Consider the following 18,070-nt stretch of genomic DNA (forward strand, 5'->3'; position numbering starts at 1 on the left):
GTGACCAACAGGCCCAAATTGGTACTTTGTCCTTATTTGTTTTTAGCACTGTTTTAGCGATTTTATTATGAACTGTTATGTTAACGCAAATGCCTTATGTCTGTGGGCATCGGGCAAAAACTCTGGGCAGCTCAGAGAAGCCATCCAAGACGGCATTAATGCGGTTGACAACTACGTTAGCTTCCGCGGGCTGCATCTTTCTGGACACAAAATATGCTTTATGCTCCTGGGGCCGGGGAAAGGTTGGTCACACAGATGGAATACCCTTCTTCATGGCGAAGGCTCAGCGGTACCTTGGCCTTGTGGTCGACAGCCGCTTGTCGTGGGCGTCATTCACAGAAGGCAGAAATACCTGTCTGTCGTCACAGAACCTTCTTCGACGACTAGGAGGCTTTGCATCTGGATGCTCACAACGCACAGTGCTAGCTGTTCTCCAGGTCACGACCATCGCAAATATATTTTCTGAACTCTGATTCGCTCTCCCCAGCCCTTCCGCACTCCAGGGCTGGGAGTAGGTCCACGAAAATGGGTTAAGGAACGCGTTGGGTATTCCTGACTTTGCACGAAACGAGGCAGTGTACGCGGAGGCTCCAGCCTTGCCCCTTCTCCCGCTGGTCACCCAACAACTCCTTAAGCTACTCACACGACTCCCCAAAACCGTCAGTGGTAAAGCCCTCATCGCCCGAGCGCCGAGTCGCACACTCCAGCTTTGCAACACCCATCCGCACCTTCACAGAGGTGGTGCCTATACCCCATGCAATGCTTCGAAAGAAAGCTCACTGGATCTATACTGAAGCCCATAGTGAAATATGCCGGGCTGGCGTCAAGAAGACAAGCGAGTTCTCTCACGTGGTCGTTAAACGCCTCGCTACGCAGTGCCTGCAAAACAAACATAAGCAAGCTACGCACATTAAGACAGGCGTCAGTGTTGACAAACACAGAGGAGTAAGTTCCACTGCATACTATTGACAAACACAGAGGAATACGTTCCACTATATACCCTCGCTCAAGCTCAACTCACTGGGCAGAAAGTCTACTCCGGGTGCTAACATTGACAGACGCTGAATTTCTGTCAGTAGAGAGTTTTAGTATACGGCTACAGGGGAGAACGGTACGCTGCCGGGTGTACCGCACCCAATCAACAGATATGATTCTGAGTCACGCACGCTGTCATTGATTGCGGTAGGTACAGTAACTTGACGGTGACGTTACCCACAGTATACTAAAACTCGCTAATAAGAGCAGCACTTAGGGCTGCAGAAGACTCCTTCCTGTTGTCCTCTCTCAACGTGTCCACATCTGTACGCCGCTCATAGCCGCAGTTGCTTCGCCCTGCTAGCACAGAACAAAAATATTCCGCGTAAAGATCCATGTTCTTGATCTAAGAGACTTTGCAGTCCTTCTGGTTTCAGGGTTATGATAAAACAATTTTACTTGTTTTAGTTTGGCAAAAGAGATGTTCCTGAACACACAGTCTCAGCGTCACGTTCGGCAACCGAACCGTTTCGTCACCAGAGAATTTAAGCAAGGTACCGGAATTACACGAAGCTGATACCCCAGGCGACGCTCTACGACGAGCGACGGCAGGAGTGTCCTGGGGAGAAACCTTGCCCTTCTACCGCTGAACACCATTACGCCACCGACGATGTCACCACGCACGTAATGGAACGTCGACCACTGGCCGACGGTCCTTTGCGCGAGCTGTGTGCCATACCAACGTAGGGAGGAACCGGCAACACGTGCCTAGTACTCAAGACGCGAGAGGAGGAACGCGGCAGGGAGAAGGAACAGAGAGGAGATGTCCGGAGGGGGATTTCAGCTGCGCATGGTCAAAATGCGGTGTACTTTGTCGGGAAAAAGTCCTTGCGTACGAGTTTCCCGGCAGGAAGAACTGTATATCCGCTGTATGGCCGCAAATATCTTATAGGACATTCTGAAATTTTCATAGTCTCGTTAAGAAAGTTTCGAAGCTTTTGGCTCCTCATGGTTTTCACGTCCTCGCGATGCTCTTTGTCCTGAGCAAAAATTGCAGAGGTTAAGTTCTGTGCCACCAGGTGCTATATGGAACCAGCGTGTGAATATGGAGTTACAGTTCTCTATGTACCACGCTGAACCCTACTCATCATCAAATGAAATGGATGTAAGGAGCACATAATGGCCGCAGCTCTTAAATAAGCAACAATGAGCGTGCATACGTTCGTCAGTCGGTGACGATATAATATGAATTATGATGCGTTCTTGCGATGCGCTCTCGAGTAGAGGCAAGCTGTCGCGAAAAGGCTGTGCAGCCCCCAGGAAGGGGGGGGGGGGGGTAAGGTGACGTTGCGTAGACAAGCGGTCTACCTCCCTAGGCTGCAGGGGCGTTGCTCAGGGGAGAGGGAAACGGAAGGGACGGGAAGCGGAGCACCGTTAAAGTATTTGCTGCTTAGCAGCATGTGTTCCTATAGACCAGTTTTCGCGCCTGACGTTACCAGTCGTCCTCAGGTAACCGAGGATGCGGCTGTAGAGTATATACCACTGCGCCAGTCTACAACGTTGCAAGCTCATTGGCCCAGACTGTGCGCGCGCTCCGATTGGTCGACAACGTCGACAACGTTTTGAAATCGCATTTTGTACGCGCGCATGTGTGTGCAGCGTCCCGGCGGCCGTTTCAGCAGTTTCAGCATAGTTTCGAAATAGCTCGCATCAGTCGGCACGGCGTCAGTATTCTTGTGTTCCGTGTTTCGGTGATGTCAATCGGCAGAACAGCTTGTGATTCTACGCGTGTTGTGCTGTTCCTGGACACGACTATTATCCCACGTACAGTCTATCAACTACGGAACTGGAATGCTTCGTGGGCTGGTGCGGTTGGAGCGTGAAGAACGCGTTCGGGCGCCGTCGGATTTTGAGGCCTGACAACAAAGACAGGATTACGATTACGTGCCACACAAGCGTCTTTTCCGCTCTGCAAACAACGAAAGAAGATGCTCATCATAAAATCGGCCGGCAAGGCGTTCTCTTGTGTTCCGTGTTTCGATGATGTCAATCGGCAGAACAGTTTGTAGAAGTGTTCGCTGGTTTATTCATGCGTCGATGTGATTCAACGTGTGTTGTGCTGCTCCTGGACACGACTATTATCCCACCAGTCTATCAACTCCGGAACTGGAATGCTTCGTGAGTTGGAGCGGTTGGAGAGTGAAGAACAAGCGCGGGCCCCGTCGGATTTCGAGAGCTGTGTTCGTTTTGCTTCAGGTTCGAACTTAGTTACAGTGCGTCAGCAACGGAGTGGACTTTGTATTCACAGTGCACCCATGTATCAGGTCTTTGAATCAGTGCTTTGTGTCAAATAAATATTTCTTTTAGCCAAAAGAAGCTTCAGTTATTTTGGATATCGTGTAACGGCGGTAGGCGTGAAATCCGGTAGAAGTCGATGGTAGCCAGAACCGGTCGGAAGGTCAGCCAAAGTTAAGGCTCCTGATTGGCCGACTGGCATTGCACAATTTCTACAACGTTGCACTCTCATTGTTCGTGTGCCCAGTGTTGTGTGAATTATCTCAAACTATGGGCTCTGTGGGGAGCTGTTGGAGCCTGACGTTACACTATAGCGGTGGCGCTGCAGTCAGCAGATCGTCTGCTTGGTGTGGACAAAACAGCAATCAATTCGAGTAATTGGAGTGATCGGTTCCATGCAACGTGGACATGCCGCAAACCCGTGTATTCTTCGGGTACACAACCCGATGGGGAAAGGGTGGCGAATCACTTTTCATCACTTTCCGCGCAACTCACAATGAAGGAATCGTTTGATCGCTGCACTTAAACGCAAAGATTCCCTGACATCGCCTCTGTGAGATTACCTCACGATACCTGTGTACAAATAAATAGGGAGTTGTAGTACTCGTACATCGTACGCAAAGGCGACAGCGCACGTAACAGGTAGCGTTGGCGGTTCTGCGCACTGCGCGAAGCTCTCTTTCTGTTATGGGCGTACGCAGAACCATCAACGCTATCCCTTACGTACGCAAAGGCGATAGCGTACGATGTACTAAAACTCTCTAATGACGCTATCATGAATCGCTGGACGGTAGCGAATTAGCCGTTTTCAAAAACGCCTCGATCAAACTGCTCGCCTAAGGTGAAGTAATTGTATGCTTCCAGTGGGACTTGTACGCTTGCACAATATCAGCAGCAAACTGGCTCGGCGAGAATATTAGATAAACTACAATGCGATTGTGATGGGCAGCATGTTTTGCTTCTTGGCTGTCCAGTTGTCAATGTGCAGCGCAATGGCATCGTCATGTTGTATACCGTTCATAAACAACTTGGTCTTGTAGCTAAACTTGTCTGATTCCTTTAGAGCCCTAAATTAATCGGGTATTAAATGCGATAGCATTCCTTTAACGCACTTTTGGGCCTCGAAAGTGTAGCCTAAGTGCAGAGGGGCACTTTCACTCTCGCGATGCGTTATCCCCCCCCCCCCCCCCCGAGTTTGTTTCTTTATAGCACACCTCGACTGATGAAACGTTTCAGCGGGTAGGGATTTAGCAGATTGGAAGATCTTCATGATAGCGGTTCCTAAAACACGATACGCCCTTATCTCTTTGAAGTGGCTGGCATCACGTTATGGATCTTTGTTTTGGCAGCTTCCTTTATTGTATCGTTTTCGTAGAGCAGTTGCGACCTGCTGAAACTCCAAAGTGACTGCACAGTGCGCTTCGTTATGCCGTGAATATCATCCGACACCACATAGTTACAGTGTAAACGACGTGATCACGGCAATTGTCGATGTACACGACGGCATTGTTAATGGTACGATGGGGACTCCTACAGTCATCGAGAACGATCAAGTAGGTCGCATCATCCCCCTATGGACCGGCCTCGGTGGCTCAGTCGGTAGCGTGTTCGCCTTCTGATCCCGAGATCGCGGGTTCGAACCCGGCCGAGGACGCCAGCAACTTGGTGGCAGTGTACAAGTTGCTTCGACACGCCGTCTTCCGCGAGGGACGTTAAATACGGGGTGCCCTGTGGTCAGCTTTCATCGCACGTAAAGAACCCTCAGGTGGGCAAAAGCAATCCACAGACCGACCGCTGTGGCGTCGCTCATGATCTCAGTTGTCTCGCGACGTAAACACGCAATTATTATTATTATCATCCGCCTATGGCTTCAATTTGTTGGTGAGGTAACCGGTCGCACCGCTAAGATCAAGGCCGCCTCGACACGTGCTATCAATCCTTGTGTGAATGGCGTATGCGCTGCTAATATCGCACTCGATTTCATCTATGGAGACTTCCACAACGAACATTGCATGAGAGTGTCCTTGCCCAGGCGTCTTCACAATAACAGAAACAGAAAGAGTAGGGCCGGTTGGTACAACTCCATTTTTTAGCGACGAGAAATAGGGACACTCGGTTAGACACAGTAAAGGAAATACGGGTCGCAACTTTCAACCACTTTTACTAGAATGAGACCAAAATACAAGCCTCTCATCCATGCCCTCCCCCTCTTCTTCCAAACCTGAGCTCCGCATACTGCTTCAACCCCCAAACAAAGACGATACCGCCAATCATGAAAGATAACGCCCTTCAGAGCACCCGTCCGGAGTTGATAAGATGTTGTTGTTTCTCTGTCGGGGTCGCCGTCGCAGCACTGACGCACTTATCTTTAAGTTGCATTATCGTTTTTGTCTCTAACACATGCCGCACATGAACGTCTTTAGATTTGTATAAGACTTTTGTCTGGCTGTACTGGGTTGCCACTGGCAATGGCTTGCAGGCCACGTCATTTATTGCCAGTATCAACCCCAGTACAGCCAGACAAAAGTCTTATGCCGCACATGAACGTCTTTAGATCTGTATAAGACTTTTGTCTTGCTGTACTGGGGTTGACACTGGCAATAAATGACGTGGCCTGCAAGCCATTGCCAGTGTCAACCCAGTACAGCCTGACAAAAGTCTTATACAGATCTAAAGACGTTCATGTGCGGCATGTGTTAGAGACAAAAACGATAATGCAACTTAAAGATAAGTGCATCAGTGCTGCGACGGCGACCCTGACAGAGAAACAACAACATCTTATCAACTCCGGACGGGAGCTCTGAAGGGCGTTATCTTTCATGATTGGCGGTATCGTCTTTCTTTGGGGGTTGAAGCAGTATGCGGCGCTCAGGTTTGGAAGAAGAGGGGGAGGGTATGGATGAGAGGCTTGTATTTTGGTCTCATTCTAGTACAAGTGGTTGAAAGTTGCGACCCGTCTTTCCTTTACTGTGTCTAACCGAGTGTCCCTATTTCTCGTCGTTAAAAAATGGAGTCTTCACAATAGCCAGGAATGCGCCTAGCGACCGGCCATTCTGGGTCAGGAGCAAGGCCGAGACCTTGGAGAACCCTTAAAAGCGTCCACGGGAAAAAGGGAAGCTAGGAGCACCAGGGAATCTCTGACAATCGAGTTGCCGATGTTCGTACGAAAGCGCCCACTGAAGTTACTGAGCCGTCCCAGCGATTCTGACCGCTGCCTCGCCGTTGAGATGCGTTATATGGAGGTGCCCGCCGACTTGCCCGCACTGTAGTGAGGACTCAAGCCCCCCAGTGAGCAAAAGAGGATTCATCGACGCCCAGAGAAGCAAGAACCTCGCCGCTGAAAGAAAGGAGGTCACCGCACCCTGCGAGACTGTAAGCCGAAACCTTGTTGTTCTGTTGCGGCCACCGTCGGGTAACTAGGTGTCACGGTAGATTAAATGATGTTTGTCTTGGCACTTTAGTGCCAACGTACTAGCAACGTACTAGCACCCGTGCCGATTTGTGCACTCATCACATTGGTGTCAGAAGTGTGGTCCGCTGTAAATTGTGGCCTGTAAACTTGACGTGAAATCGCTGGGTATTGAGTGGGAAACCCCCACTCAGGAAACATACGAGAGAGGTACTGAAGTTGCATGATGAGTGTCTCGGGCGAAGCACCAGTTATGCAGTCTCCCGTAATATCAGGAACCGCGAGTGTTCTCGCTTTGGCCAACGTAATCCAGCCCTTCTCCGGGGACGGAAGCGGTACCTCGATAAAAGATTTTTTTGAACTTGTACAACAGGTTGCAGATATGGGCGGCTGGACAGAGGCGCAAAAGTTAGGAATGGCCAAGTGCCGCATGGGAGACGCCACGTACGAATTCGCGTGGGAAGATATGAATGCAAAAAGTTACCCCGATTTCAAGCACATTGCTCTCGAGCGGTTTGACACTGCGCGCGGTGTGTCCGGCTCCGAAATTTTCTTGACGCTCGCCAGAATCTGAAAGAGGACGTTCAGAGGTACGCCAGCAGATTGCAAGACTTAGCATACGACGCGTTCGACTGCTCAGAAAATTCAGAGCAGCAAGCTCGTAAATATCTAGAGGAACAGCTAACGGCGCAGTTTGTTGGTGCACTGTTATTCGAAAAGGTGTTCTCATCGAGTGAAAAAGGTAGATTTCCCATTTCTACTCTTTTCACGTCAGATTTACACCCCACAAAAGGAGAACAGATGGTCATCTACCCCTTCGTTTGAGAGGAAGGCGTATAAGAGGTGTACGGACCTCGCGGAGAAGCAGTAACGCGTGCATCTTACGCCTTCTTACACCTCCGCTCCGCCGCCGTGCACTTTCGTCCACGCATGTGGGGCACATAGTTCCAAATATTATTAGACGTTTAAACACATTAAAACTGAAATATACATTTGAAGTGATGATATGAAATAGGTGAACTCTGTTTCTCGTTAGTCGTCAGTCGTCACCAACGCGAGCAAATTATTTGTGGACATGGTTGATTCTGCCGCACTCTTTTACCGTTTCGCGACCTTTTTCGCGTCGGTCGGGAGTGTGGCGAACGCAGCTTTGTGTTGGGTCGTTTGCGAAGTTTTCACTGTGGCTGAGACGTTGAGGATCGTATGTGTGAAGCTCAGAGTTATCAAGGAATTGATGCTGTTCGGAAGGATTCTTCGGACTGAATGCATTCGGTAGTAGGTCCACCCACGGCCGTGAGAGATGTTATTGAATACGGTAAGGCTTAACAAAACCGTTTCATACTTATAATCTTCGTTCGATGGAGTCAATTCAGCGAATTATTTACCAATTTCAGGTTGCATACCATCTTGACTTTTAATGAGGCGTGTCACTGTGATTGAAACACAGGTGAGGTCATGTTGCTTTACAGGTCCTTACATTGTGTTTGTGGTCAGTAGCTTACGGCGTACGTCTGTTTGATTTGCAGTTTAATCGTGCAGGTTGGCCGCTGGACGTTCGAACGCTCGAAAAGACATGCTTTCAACGAAATTGTGCACAGAGACGTCACGGTATTAATGTGTCAGGACTTGCAGTTTTCTGTAGGGGCTGTGACATTCCCGATTTGCATTTCTTTTTGTTGTGTGAGGTGGTCGATACTGGACACTTCAATACTAATGGCTAAGCCAGTTTGGATTCGAATTTGGACGTACGTACTATTTTACTCTTTGTACCTGTTTCGTGTCTCTATGGCTAATAAATGTGTGTAACAGTTCAAATTCGTTGTTCTGTGGTGCCAACCTGACGTGTTGCATTTCTCTCGTTCGGTATTTCGTATTTCACTCCTCATTTGGTATATGATGTGGGCTAAAGAACTCCACCGAAGGAGTATATCTACTACACCCCAGAAGGAGAACATGCTTACTCCTTCTAGAAGTGGTAAAAAAAAACTCCTCTGGAGGGGTTCGCTATGGGACAAGGCGTTTACTCTTCTTCTGGAGTTAATGTGTACCTTTTTGGATAACAGTGTGGGCTGAGAGACTCTGTCAGGCGCCTCGTATTGTCCGAAAACCCAACGGAGTTCAAACAGGCTGTAGAGGAGGCAGTGCGTGAGGAGCGAAATGAAGCACTCACAACCGGGTCAGTTGAGGCGGTTCGTGCTATTACTGAGGTACCGACTACGAATCCCGAAATTGAAAGACTGACGGAGAGGTTTGCTCGGCTAGAAGAGCTTTTGATGCAGAAAACAGAGGCTCAGAAATGGCGAAGGGGTCCGAATGAACGCCGTAGAGGACAAGGGCGCGGCTACGGCCGATGGCAGAGAGAGAACGTTAGGTCCTACAGGTGTAGTGGGCTGGGGCACATTTCACGAAATTGTCCGCTGAACCGTGGTCAGATACCAGACTATATGAATCAGACGATTCCGAAGGAATTGCGCCAGTCGGATCAATCTGCAAGGGAAACAAAAAACTCCCCCCACTCAGAGCACTCGCGTGGAGGGGACGTCGTCGCAGGTTGATGACGAGATAGTGCTGATTGGTCACGTTAGTAAGTCGTGCCCTGTAGTGGAATGTACAGTGAATAGTCACGTAATGGAATTCCTGGTTGACACGGGCTCTGGTGTGACACTAATAAAAGAAAGTGGTATCAGAGAACTTCAAGAGAAAGGGGTCCATATTGCAAATTCCTGTATGGACGGTCCGCGCAGAAGATTTGTAGGCGTTACGGGCGAGCCAATCTGCCTCAACGGTCAGTGTAAACTAAATCTCGGCATAGGTACTATCGAATTTGAGCACATGTGCCTCATTTGCCCTGATCAGTTAGCGGTCCCAGATAATGTGTCAGGTATATTGGGACATGACATACTGAGCTCGAAGGGTGTAGAAATATATTTTGCAGACGAAGTGATGAGGATTGGGGATCAGGAAGTACCTATAAACACGCGGGATCGAAAGGTCACGCAGCGAAGACAGATCTCACTCGGAAGCCGTACCACTTTGCAGTGGTAGTTGCATTACTCCAGGAAGTGTGTCTACCTCCCAGGTCGGAATGTGTAGTTAATTCCAGTGTTCCCTTCGACATAGAACCTGAGGAAATGGGGGCCCTCGATCCAGTAGGAGAAACGACAAGTGGTGTGAAAGGAGCAAGTTGTCTTGCTAAAGTTACCAGAGTTGTACACGTTACTCGAATGAAGTAATTGATTACAATTACTGTTACTACTGCGCGAAAAGTAATCCTTTACCGTTACAAATTACTTCATCAAAAATGTAATACGTTACCGATTAAACATGTAACTCGTTACTTTTCCCGTTACTTTTAAATTGTGGGCCATAGCAAAGCAAACAAGCCTGCAGTGTGCAAGCATGCAGCTCTTGTTGCAAGTTCTAATGAGGCACCAACATACATGATAAGTGAAATTCACAAAATGCATTTGAAAGCAACATACAAAACACATACACGCGTTTATTACAGATATGTATACACATTTAAAGCAACATCGAAACATCCGCTTCCTTTTGTTACTATTGTTATGTTCAGCCCGCACAATTTATCAATACAGTCACCTATTGTTAAAGGAAAATTCTTAAAGGATTATTAATTTATTTATTTTACTGTTGCTCCAGTAGGTCGCGGTTTTAAGGGATTATCATATTACTGTAGTGTGCATGGAACACGTGTAGACTAGAGACGACCGTCACAGTGACATCTGCGTCATTGCTTCAGTCGAACTCGTGGTGGAACAGAAGAACAGATTGGCTTGCTGAAAAGGGTTGTCATTGTTGACAGAAGGTTAAAAAAGTAATCGATTACTCAGTAATTGATTACCGAAAATTGTGTTCAGATTACTTGGAAAATTACTTGCTCACACAATTAATTGTTTATGTTAAAAATTACTGAAGAATTGCTGGGGAGTTAGGAAAAATCTAGAATCCTGGCACATCAGAACAAGCCCAAATTGCATCAACAAACATCCGGGTCCGCTCCCCGATAGGTACGCCCCCCTGTTTAAATAGCTGACGCGTGACGGGTGAACCTCATTCTGAAGATGACGCCTGGATAGGCCCCGAAACGTTAACACTTACTGCATATTTCAACTCTTGTTATTATTCTGTTGTGCTGCCGGTGTGGCCTACGTATTTTAATAAATACTGAAAAAAGTAATTGATTACTAGTAACGCAATTACTAGTAACGTGTGACGCATAACTCCGGTTAATGCGCAGCGAGTGTACCGTATTCAGTTGTTAACTACTCTGAGAAAGAAATGATTCTACCACAGAATAAGACGGTAGCTTTGTTCAGCACAGCCGGAGTCGACAAGGGTGCACAAGCGGTTCGAGTTATGCAACCGGAATTCATGTCGCAACATCCAGCACAAACAGACTAAAGATTGAACTTTGAACTAGAAGGTATTGAACCGAGGGAGCGCCATGAGCTTCAAGAAATGTTAGAGGGATACGCTGACGTATTCGCGAGATCTAATTTCGATTTGGGCAAGTGCGATATTATTAAACATCGAATCGAGACGAATGGAGCCCCTCGCTATATCAGAGGTCGTACTGGGTTCGCTATGCGCTGCGAGAAGAAATGGATCGGCAGGTGCAGAGCCTCCTCGATAAGGATGTCATAGCTCACTCCAAGTCGCCGTGGGGGTCACCGGCATTGTTGGTACAGAAACCTGACGGATCCTACCGTTTCGTGGTCGATTACCGCAAGCCCAATTCTGTTACTCGCGTTGACCCCTACCCATTGCCCAATATCCAGAAACCTTGTCGCAATAGGGGTCCGCCAAATACGTTTCTGTAGTCGATCTCGCTAGCAGCTTCTGGCAAATTGAGATGGACAAGGAACACAGAGAAAGGACAGTATTCAATACGCCAACATAGAACCTGAGGAAATGGGGGCCCTCGATCCAGTAGGAGAAACGACAAGTGGTGTCAAAGGAGCAAGTTGTCTTGCTAAAGTTACCAGAGTTGTACACGTTACTCCAATGAAGTAATTGATTACAATTACTGTTACTACTGCGCGAAAAGTAATCCTTTACCGTTACAAATTACTTCATCAAAAATGTAATACGTTACCGATTAAACATGTAACTCGTTACTTTTCCCGTTACTTTTAAATTGTGGGCCATAGCAAAGCAAACAAGCCTGCAGTGTGCAAGCATGCAGCTCTTGTTGCTGCATGTGTGGAAAAGAATGCCTATGGGTCTCGTAAACAGCCCGGCTGTGTGCCAAAGGACTGCCGGTGGGCATACTGGGAAAAAAATGTTTTGTATACATGGACGACATTATCATCTACAGTCAAACGTTTTCAGACCATGTTGCAGATATAGAGCAAATTTTACTGCGTCTCCGCGCCGCAGGATTGACACTTACGCCATCAAAATGCCAGTTTCTCCGCAGAAAAGTTAAGTATCTTGGGCATATTGTCTCGACTAGCGGGCTAAAACCAGATCCATGTAAGGTAGAAAGCGCAGGAAACTTTCCCGAACCGAGGACAGCAAAACAAGTGCGAGAATTCTTGGGACTGGTCGGCTATTACCGACGTCATATACCCGACTTCGTTAAAATAGCAAAACCCCTCACCATACTGACAGCCAAACACGCCACATTCAGGTGGACCGAAGAAGAGGCAAATGCTTTTAGGCGGCTTAAGGCGACACTGGTGAACGTTCCCATTCTTCGGCACCCTGATTTCAGCGGACCGTTTTTACTGGCCACAAATTCGTCTAAGTTCGCCATGGGAGCTGTATTATCCCAGGTTTTTGAAGGTCGAGAACACCCGGTGGCCTTCGCAAGTAGACAATTAAACAATGCGGAGCAGAAGTACGGAGCCATTGAAAGGGAATGTCTGGCTGTTATCTGGGGTGTGGGACACTTTCGATGCTACCTGTACGGTAGAAAGTTTAAGCTCACGACAGAGTGCCAAGCCTTAAAATGGCTTATGAATGTGCGTGAACAGAGTTCCCGACTCGCGCGTTGGAATTTAAGACTGCAGGGGTATCAATTCGAAATTCAGCATAAACCCGGAAAGATGAACACGAACGCCGACGCGCTGAGTAGGGTGGTTCCTGTCAATGCAATTACGGAATCTGTACCCAATCTGGACCTTGTGAACGTCCACTTGGAACAGCGGAGAGATCCCGTATTAGGAGAACTCATAAAAAGGCTGGAAGGCACAGAAACGGTAACGGATGCGGGACATTTCATAAATAGGGACGGTATCCTCCGCTTTCGAACTTTTGCACCAAGACAGAGAGGACAGGGCACGGTGTGGGAAAGGATTGTTATCCCTAAGTCGCGAAGACGAGAAGCTATGCAGTCTTTTCATGATGCGCCATTTTCTGGACACTTTGGCGCTAAGAAAACAAAGAAAAAGATGGAGCGCTTCTATTACTGGGCTGGTAGGACTCGGGACATCCGTGAATAATGTTCCCGATGTCACTCATGTTTGGAGCGAAAAACCCCCAAGCATAGAAATCTTGCCCCATTAAAAACGTTTGAGGAAGTGACGCGGCTGTTCGAAAGGACAGCAATGGACATAATGTGCCCTGTTCCAGATACGACATTAGGCAACAGGTACATTCTGACCTTCACTGATCACATTACGAAATACAGTGAGGCAATCCCACGGCCTAATCAGAAGGCAGATACCATCGCCAGAGAATTTGTAGAAACAATTGCCTTGAGGCACGGAGTTCCCGCGCAGTTGCTAACAGATAGAGGCCGGAACTTCCTGTCCGATCTGAAGGGAGGTGTCTGAAACATGTTGGGCGTAAAGCAATTGAACACAACTGTTTACCACCCCGAATGCAACGGGGCGGTAGAGGGATTAAATCAGACAGTAGCAAAACTTCCGTCCCATCATGCAGGTCGGGACCAGCGTGACTGGGACATCTGGCTACCCTATGCTGTGTTTTCGTATAACACAGCAGTTCATGAAAGCTGTAACGAGACCCCATTTTTCCTGCTGCATGGAAGAGACCCCATGGTTCCCAACTCAGTCCTCAGTGAACAGAGACAAACGAATTATGCCACTGCTGACGACTACAAAGCAGAACTCCTGGCTCGGTTGCAAACGGCTCATGAAATCGCTCGCGCAGCGCTGAAATCCGCAGCCCAATCGGGAAAGCGTCAGTTTGATAAAAGAGCGAGGTTGATCTCGTTTAAGCTAGGATCCGGAGTCTGCTTACAGAAAGGGTGAAGGAGCCCCTGGCCTCGCGAAGAACTTGAGCCCTAAATGGAAGGGTCCCTACCGTGTGATCGAGCAAGTCTCTCCGGTCAATCTAAAGATCGTACACATTGCTACGGGAAAGACCGAGGTTGTGCATGCAAACCGCTGAAAGCCTGCCCCGTACGACAGTCCTTTCGCAGGTGAGGGTAATGATCTCAAATCGAACTCGGCGGAAGGCGCCCAAAACTCAACGCCTCACAGGGGGTTGTCTCAGTCGGCCAATGAATTCCGTGTGGCTATCCCATATATTTCTGGCATTTTGTTGGATGCACTGATTGATGAAGAATTGTTTTCCAATCCAAGTTCGCCGTATGCACCAAATATACGTGCGGAAAGTATGGTTTCGGAGCCGTCGAAAGTTTCCGCTGACGTGAGGTGCCGTTACCCGTTGAGGAGCCGGAGTGGTGTAGTGAGTGACTAACAGTAAGAGTAAGAAAGTGATACGTTCTGCATGAATATGTGTTGAAGTATTGGTGGTTCGCTCATTTTGTAGTATAGCTTAGAAGTTAATTGCTTGCATGATGACTGTGGCCTAAGCAGAATGGACCATTTCCGATAAACGCGTATGCGCATGCCCAGCCCTTGAGTCCGCCATTTTTGAGCGGAAAACATCACCATGAACCCAGCTGCGGGCGACTGTCATGTTCATTGTGGGGAGATAATCGCTTTCAAGGTTATGCGGACGTTTGAGGTCTGGTAATGAGTACAATGCGCTTTCACTCTTTCCGCATTCTTCTTTTAATCTTCTCTTGCTACTTTCCCACGCAACGTACGTGCCAGTTCGTAAAGCATCACCATTATTGTGGGGAAAGACACGACGTTCGACATTCTGCCGCCAGGGGCGACGGGAATATGGAAAAGGTCCATTGACGGGGGAAGGAAGCCAAGACTGTATGTGCCGTAGCAGCGGAAGTCTGTTGAAGACGATGCAAACAGTGGTGTGTGGGGAACTGTTTTGCCGAACTTTGTGAAGCTGGCTACGAACTAGTGTGGGAACAGTGAACCTTAGTGCGAGCTAGCGTTACTTCAGTATTATATATCGGAATATCTTCTGGAGACAATATTACTCTTCTAAGAAGGGGGAGGGGGGTTGAAGGGCGTATGCGCTGCTAATATCGCACTCGATTTCATCTATGGAAACATCCACGACGAATATTGCGTGAGAGTGTACTTGCCCATGCGTCTTCACAATAGACTGGAATGCGCCTAGCGACTGGTCATTCTGGGTTACGAGCAAGGCCGAGACCTTGGAGAACCCTTAAAAGCGTTCACGGGAAAAAGGGAAGCTTAATATACTAAGTTCGACTATCTGCCTTGAATACATCACGTAGAACTACTTGTCTATTCATTGGCCACCATATATACCTATAAGGGATCACATCCCTGTGGTTCAATGTTACGGACAATGACGTGTGACGTGACTTGTTATCCGACATTAGTACGTGTATACATTATTAAATATTGCAGGAAAACCCAACAATATCATATTTTAGTAAAACCACAAGACATCACAGTGACAACGATACACCTACATACCATTATACGGCGCAGCTTGATCTTCGATATCCTTGCGCCAGAAAACTCCAAACTCCAAACTCCAAACGGGAAAAAGGGAAGCTAGGAGCACAAGGGAATCTCTGGACGCCGAGTTGCAGATGTTCGTGCGAGAGCGCCCACTGAAGTTCTGAAGCCGTCCCAGCGATTCTGACCGCTGCCTCGCCGTGGAGATGCGTCCCATGGAGGTGCCCGCCGACTTGCCCGCACAGTAGTGATGACTCAAGCCCCCAGTGACCAAAAGAGGATTCACTGACGCCCAGAGAAGCAAGAACTACGCCGCTGAAAGAAAGGAGGTGACCGCACCCTGCGAGACTGTAAGCCGAAACCTTGTTGTTCTGTTGCGGCCACCGTCGTGTAACTAGGTGTCACGGTAGATTAAATGATGTTTGTCTTGACACTTCAGTGATCTCGTGTGTTTTACTCAGCGTTGACCCGTGCCGATTTGTGCACTCATCACACTTGTCTCATCCCGGACAGGGTTCCCATAAACTTCAGAGCGGTCACCACATTGATGTAAAAAAACAAAGAAAAAAAAACATGGGTGTCACCTGCAAACGCGTTCATTTCTCTCTCGTCCAGGCCAACACCATGACCATTCATAAATTGCAAGGCGCGACCTACAACAAGGTAGTATGCTCCTATAACAAGTCGCAACCGCAACACCTCGTCTATGTTGCCATGTCGCGAGTGACTAGCCTCGAGAGCCTGTACATCACTGATGTCGACGGAGACTTGATGTTCTATCACACCAAGCGCAACTCAGACTAGCATTTACACGACGAGTTTCGAGGACTCGAGCGCCAGAGGCTCGCTACCGTTACGCGACGCGCAGAGAAGTTTCACGAGTCGGTTGAAGATGACGAAAACAAGCGCTCCTGGCATGATCGTAACTTTGAGCGTGGTCGTAGCGAACGTTCGGATTTTGCGGGCACACATAATGGGCGTCCAGGTTGATGCAATTCTTACGAAGGCGTACGTGCTCGGGTTGACGGAAACGTGGACTGATGATCCGTGTGAGATAGGCGGATGCGGGTGCGTGTCGTTCCGCGTGCGCCAAGAGAGCAGAGCGGATGGTGTCGCACTTTACGCCAAGCAAGGGAAAAGTGCGGTCACTCCACGGCATCTGCCCGTCAAAACGGTATCAGAAGCGGGATACATGTGTGCAATCGAGAGTAGTATCAATGGTCGTAGAACCATCATTGTCGTTGTCTACCACTCGCCAAACGTTTCACGAGACGACATCAAACTCTCCGTCACTTGCAATCTCCTGCCGTGAACTCCTAAAACGTAACTAAAACGCAACCAAAGTTTCCCGATGTAAAAACTGCGCAGTATACCGACGTGCCGCTTATGTAGAGGTTATTGCCGCTTATGTGTGTACCGACGTGCCCCTAACACAACTAAACTTCCCATGGTGTTCCTGGGGATATCCTTTCCCGGAAATTCGGATCTCCCTGGAAGACAGACATTTTTCCGACAAACGTCCCCCACATGAGAGAAACTGATGTTCTGAGGCTGGACAACATTTCGTCCTCCACATCTCCGAGTGGCCACATCCCAGCGCCGACATCACCGACATCACAGCGGAGACTGTTGCACGGGCTTTCCTGCATGGTTGTATCGCGCGTTTCGGTGTACCTGCTACAATAACAACGGTTCGTGCAGGCAGTTCGAATCCCGTTTATTCGCTGACCTCTTGCAGTTGCTTGGGACTCACCGTTTCCGAACTACAGCTTACCATCCGCAAGCCAATGGTTTCGTAGTACGATTTCACCGTAATCTCAAGTCCGCTCTCTCATGTGCTTGGTCTGATCGCACTGCATGGTTTGACGCTCTATACCAACTGTCCTCCTCGGGATTCGTACTGCTTTCAAGCATGATCTGGCTGCATCAAGTGCAGAGCTTGTTTACGGTTCACCACTCCGGCTACCGTCAGAGTTCATCGAGCCTGACGCTTCCAGCGACCTGGACCCGTCTACTTTCCTCGCCAAACTTCAGGAGACTATATCGCGGATCCCCGCAACACCAACTCGGCGACACCTGCGAAGTCAGCCGTTCGTCGCTTCCGACCTCCACACATCCACACATGTGTTTATCCGCCGCGATTCCGCCAGGAAGGCAGTGCCACCCCACTACGACGGTCCATACCAGGTCATGGCACGAACGCCGAAGTGGTACATGCTGTTTCCCAATGGTCGTGAAGACGCAGTTTCCATCGATCGTCCGAAACCTGCGCATGTCGATTCAGCGTCATTGGCGACCCTTTCAGAGCCCGACCTTGACATCGAGCCGTTTTCATCCAGGCTGCAGCACCACTCCGCACCCCCGACCCGGCTTCCTGCTGTTCCCAAACGTGTTTCCTGGAGCCGTCCGTTACGCTACCCTGCATCTCTCGACGCTTGAACATCTCCCCTCCCAAGAGGTTGGGGGATGATGTAGCAGTCGCATCGTCAGCCGCAGTCCACCAGCGCGCAGTTTACGTCAGGGCTACCCAGCGCGATAAGCAAAACATTCTTTTCAGTTCATCTTCACCAATCAACCAAGCCGGTCATTAAAAAAAGCT

The sequence above is a fragment of the Ornithodoros turicata genome, chromosome 2 (assembly GCF_037126465.1).
Source record: "Ornithodoros turicata isolate Travis chromosome 2, ASM3712646v1, whole genome shotgun sequence".
Classification (NCBI taxonomy): domain Eukaryota; kingdom Metazoa; phylum Arthropoda; class Arachnida; order Ixodida; family Argasidae; genus Ornithodoros; species Ornithodoros turicata.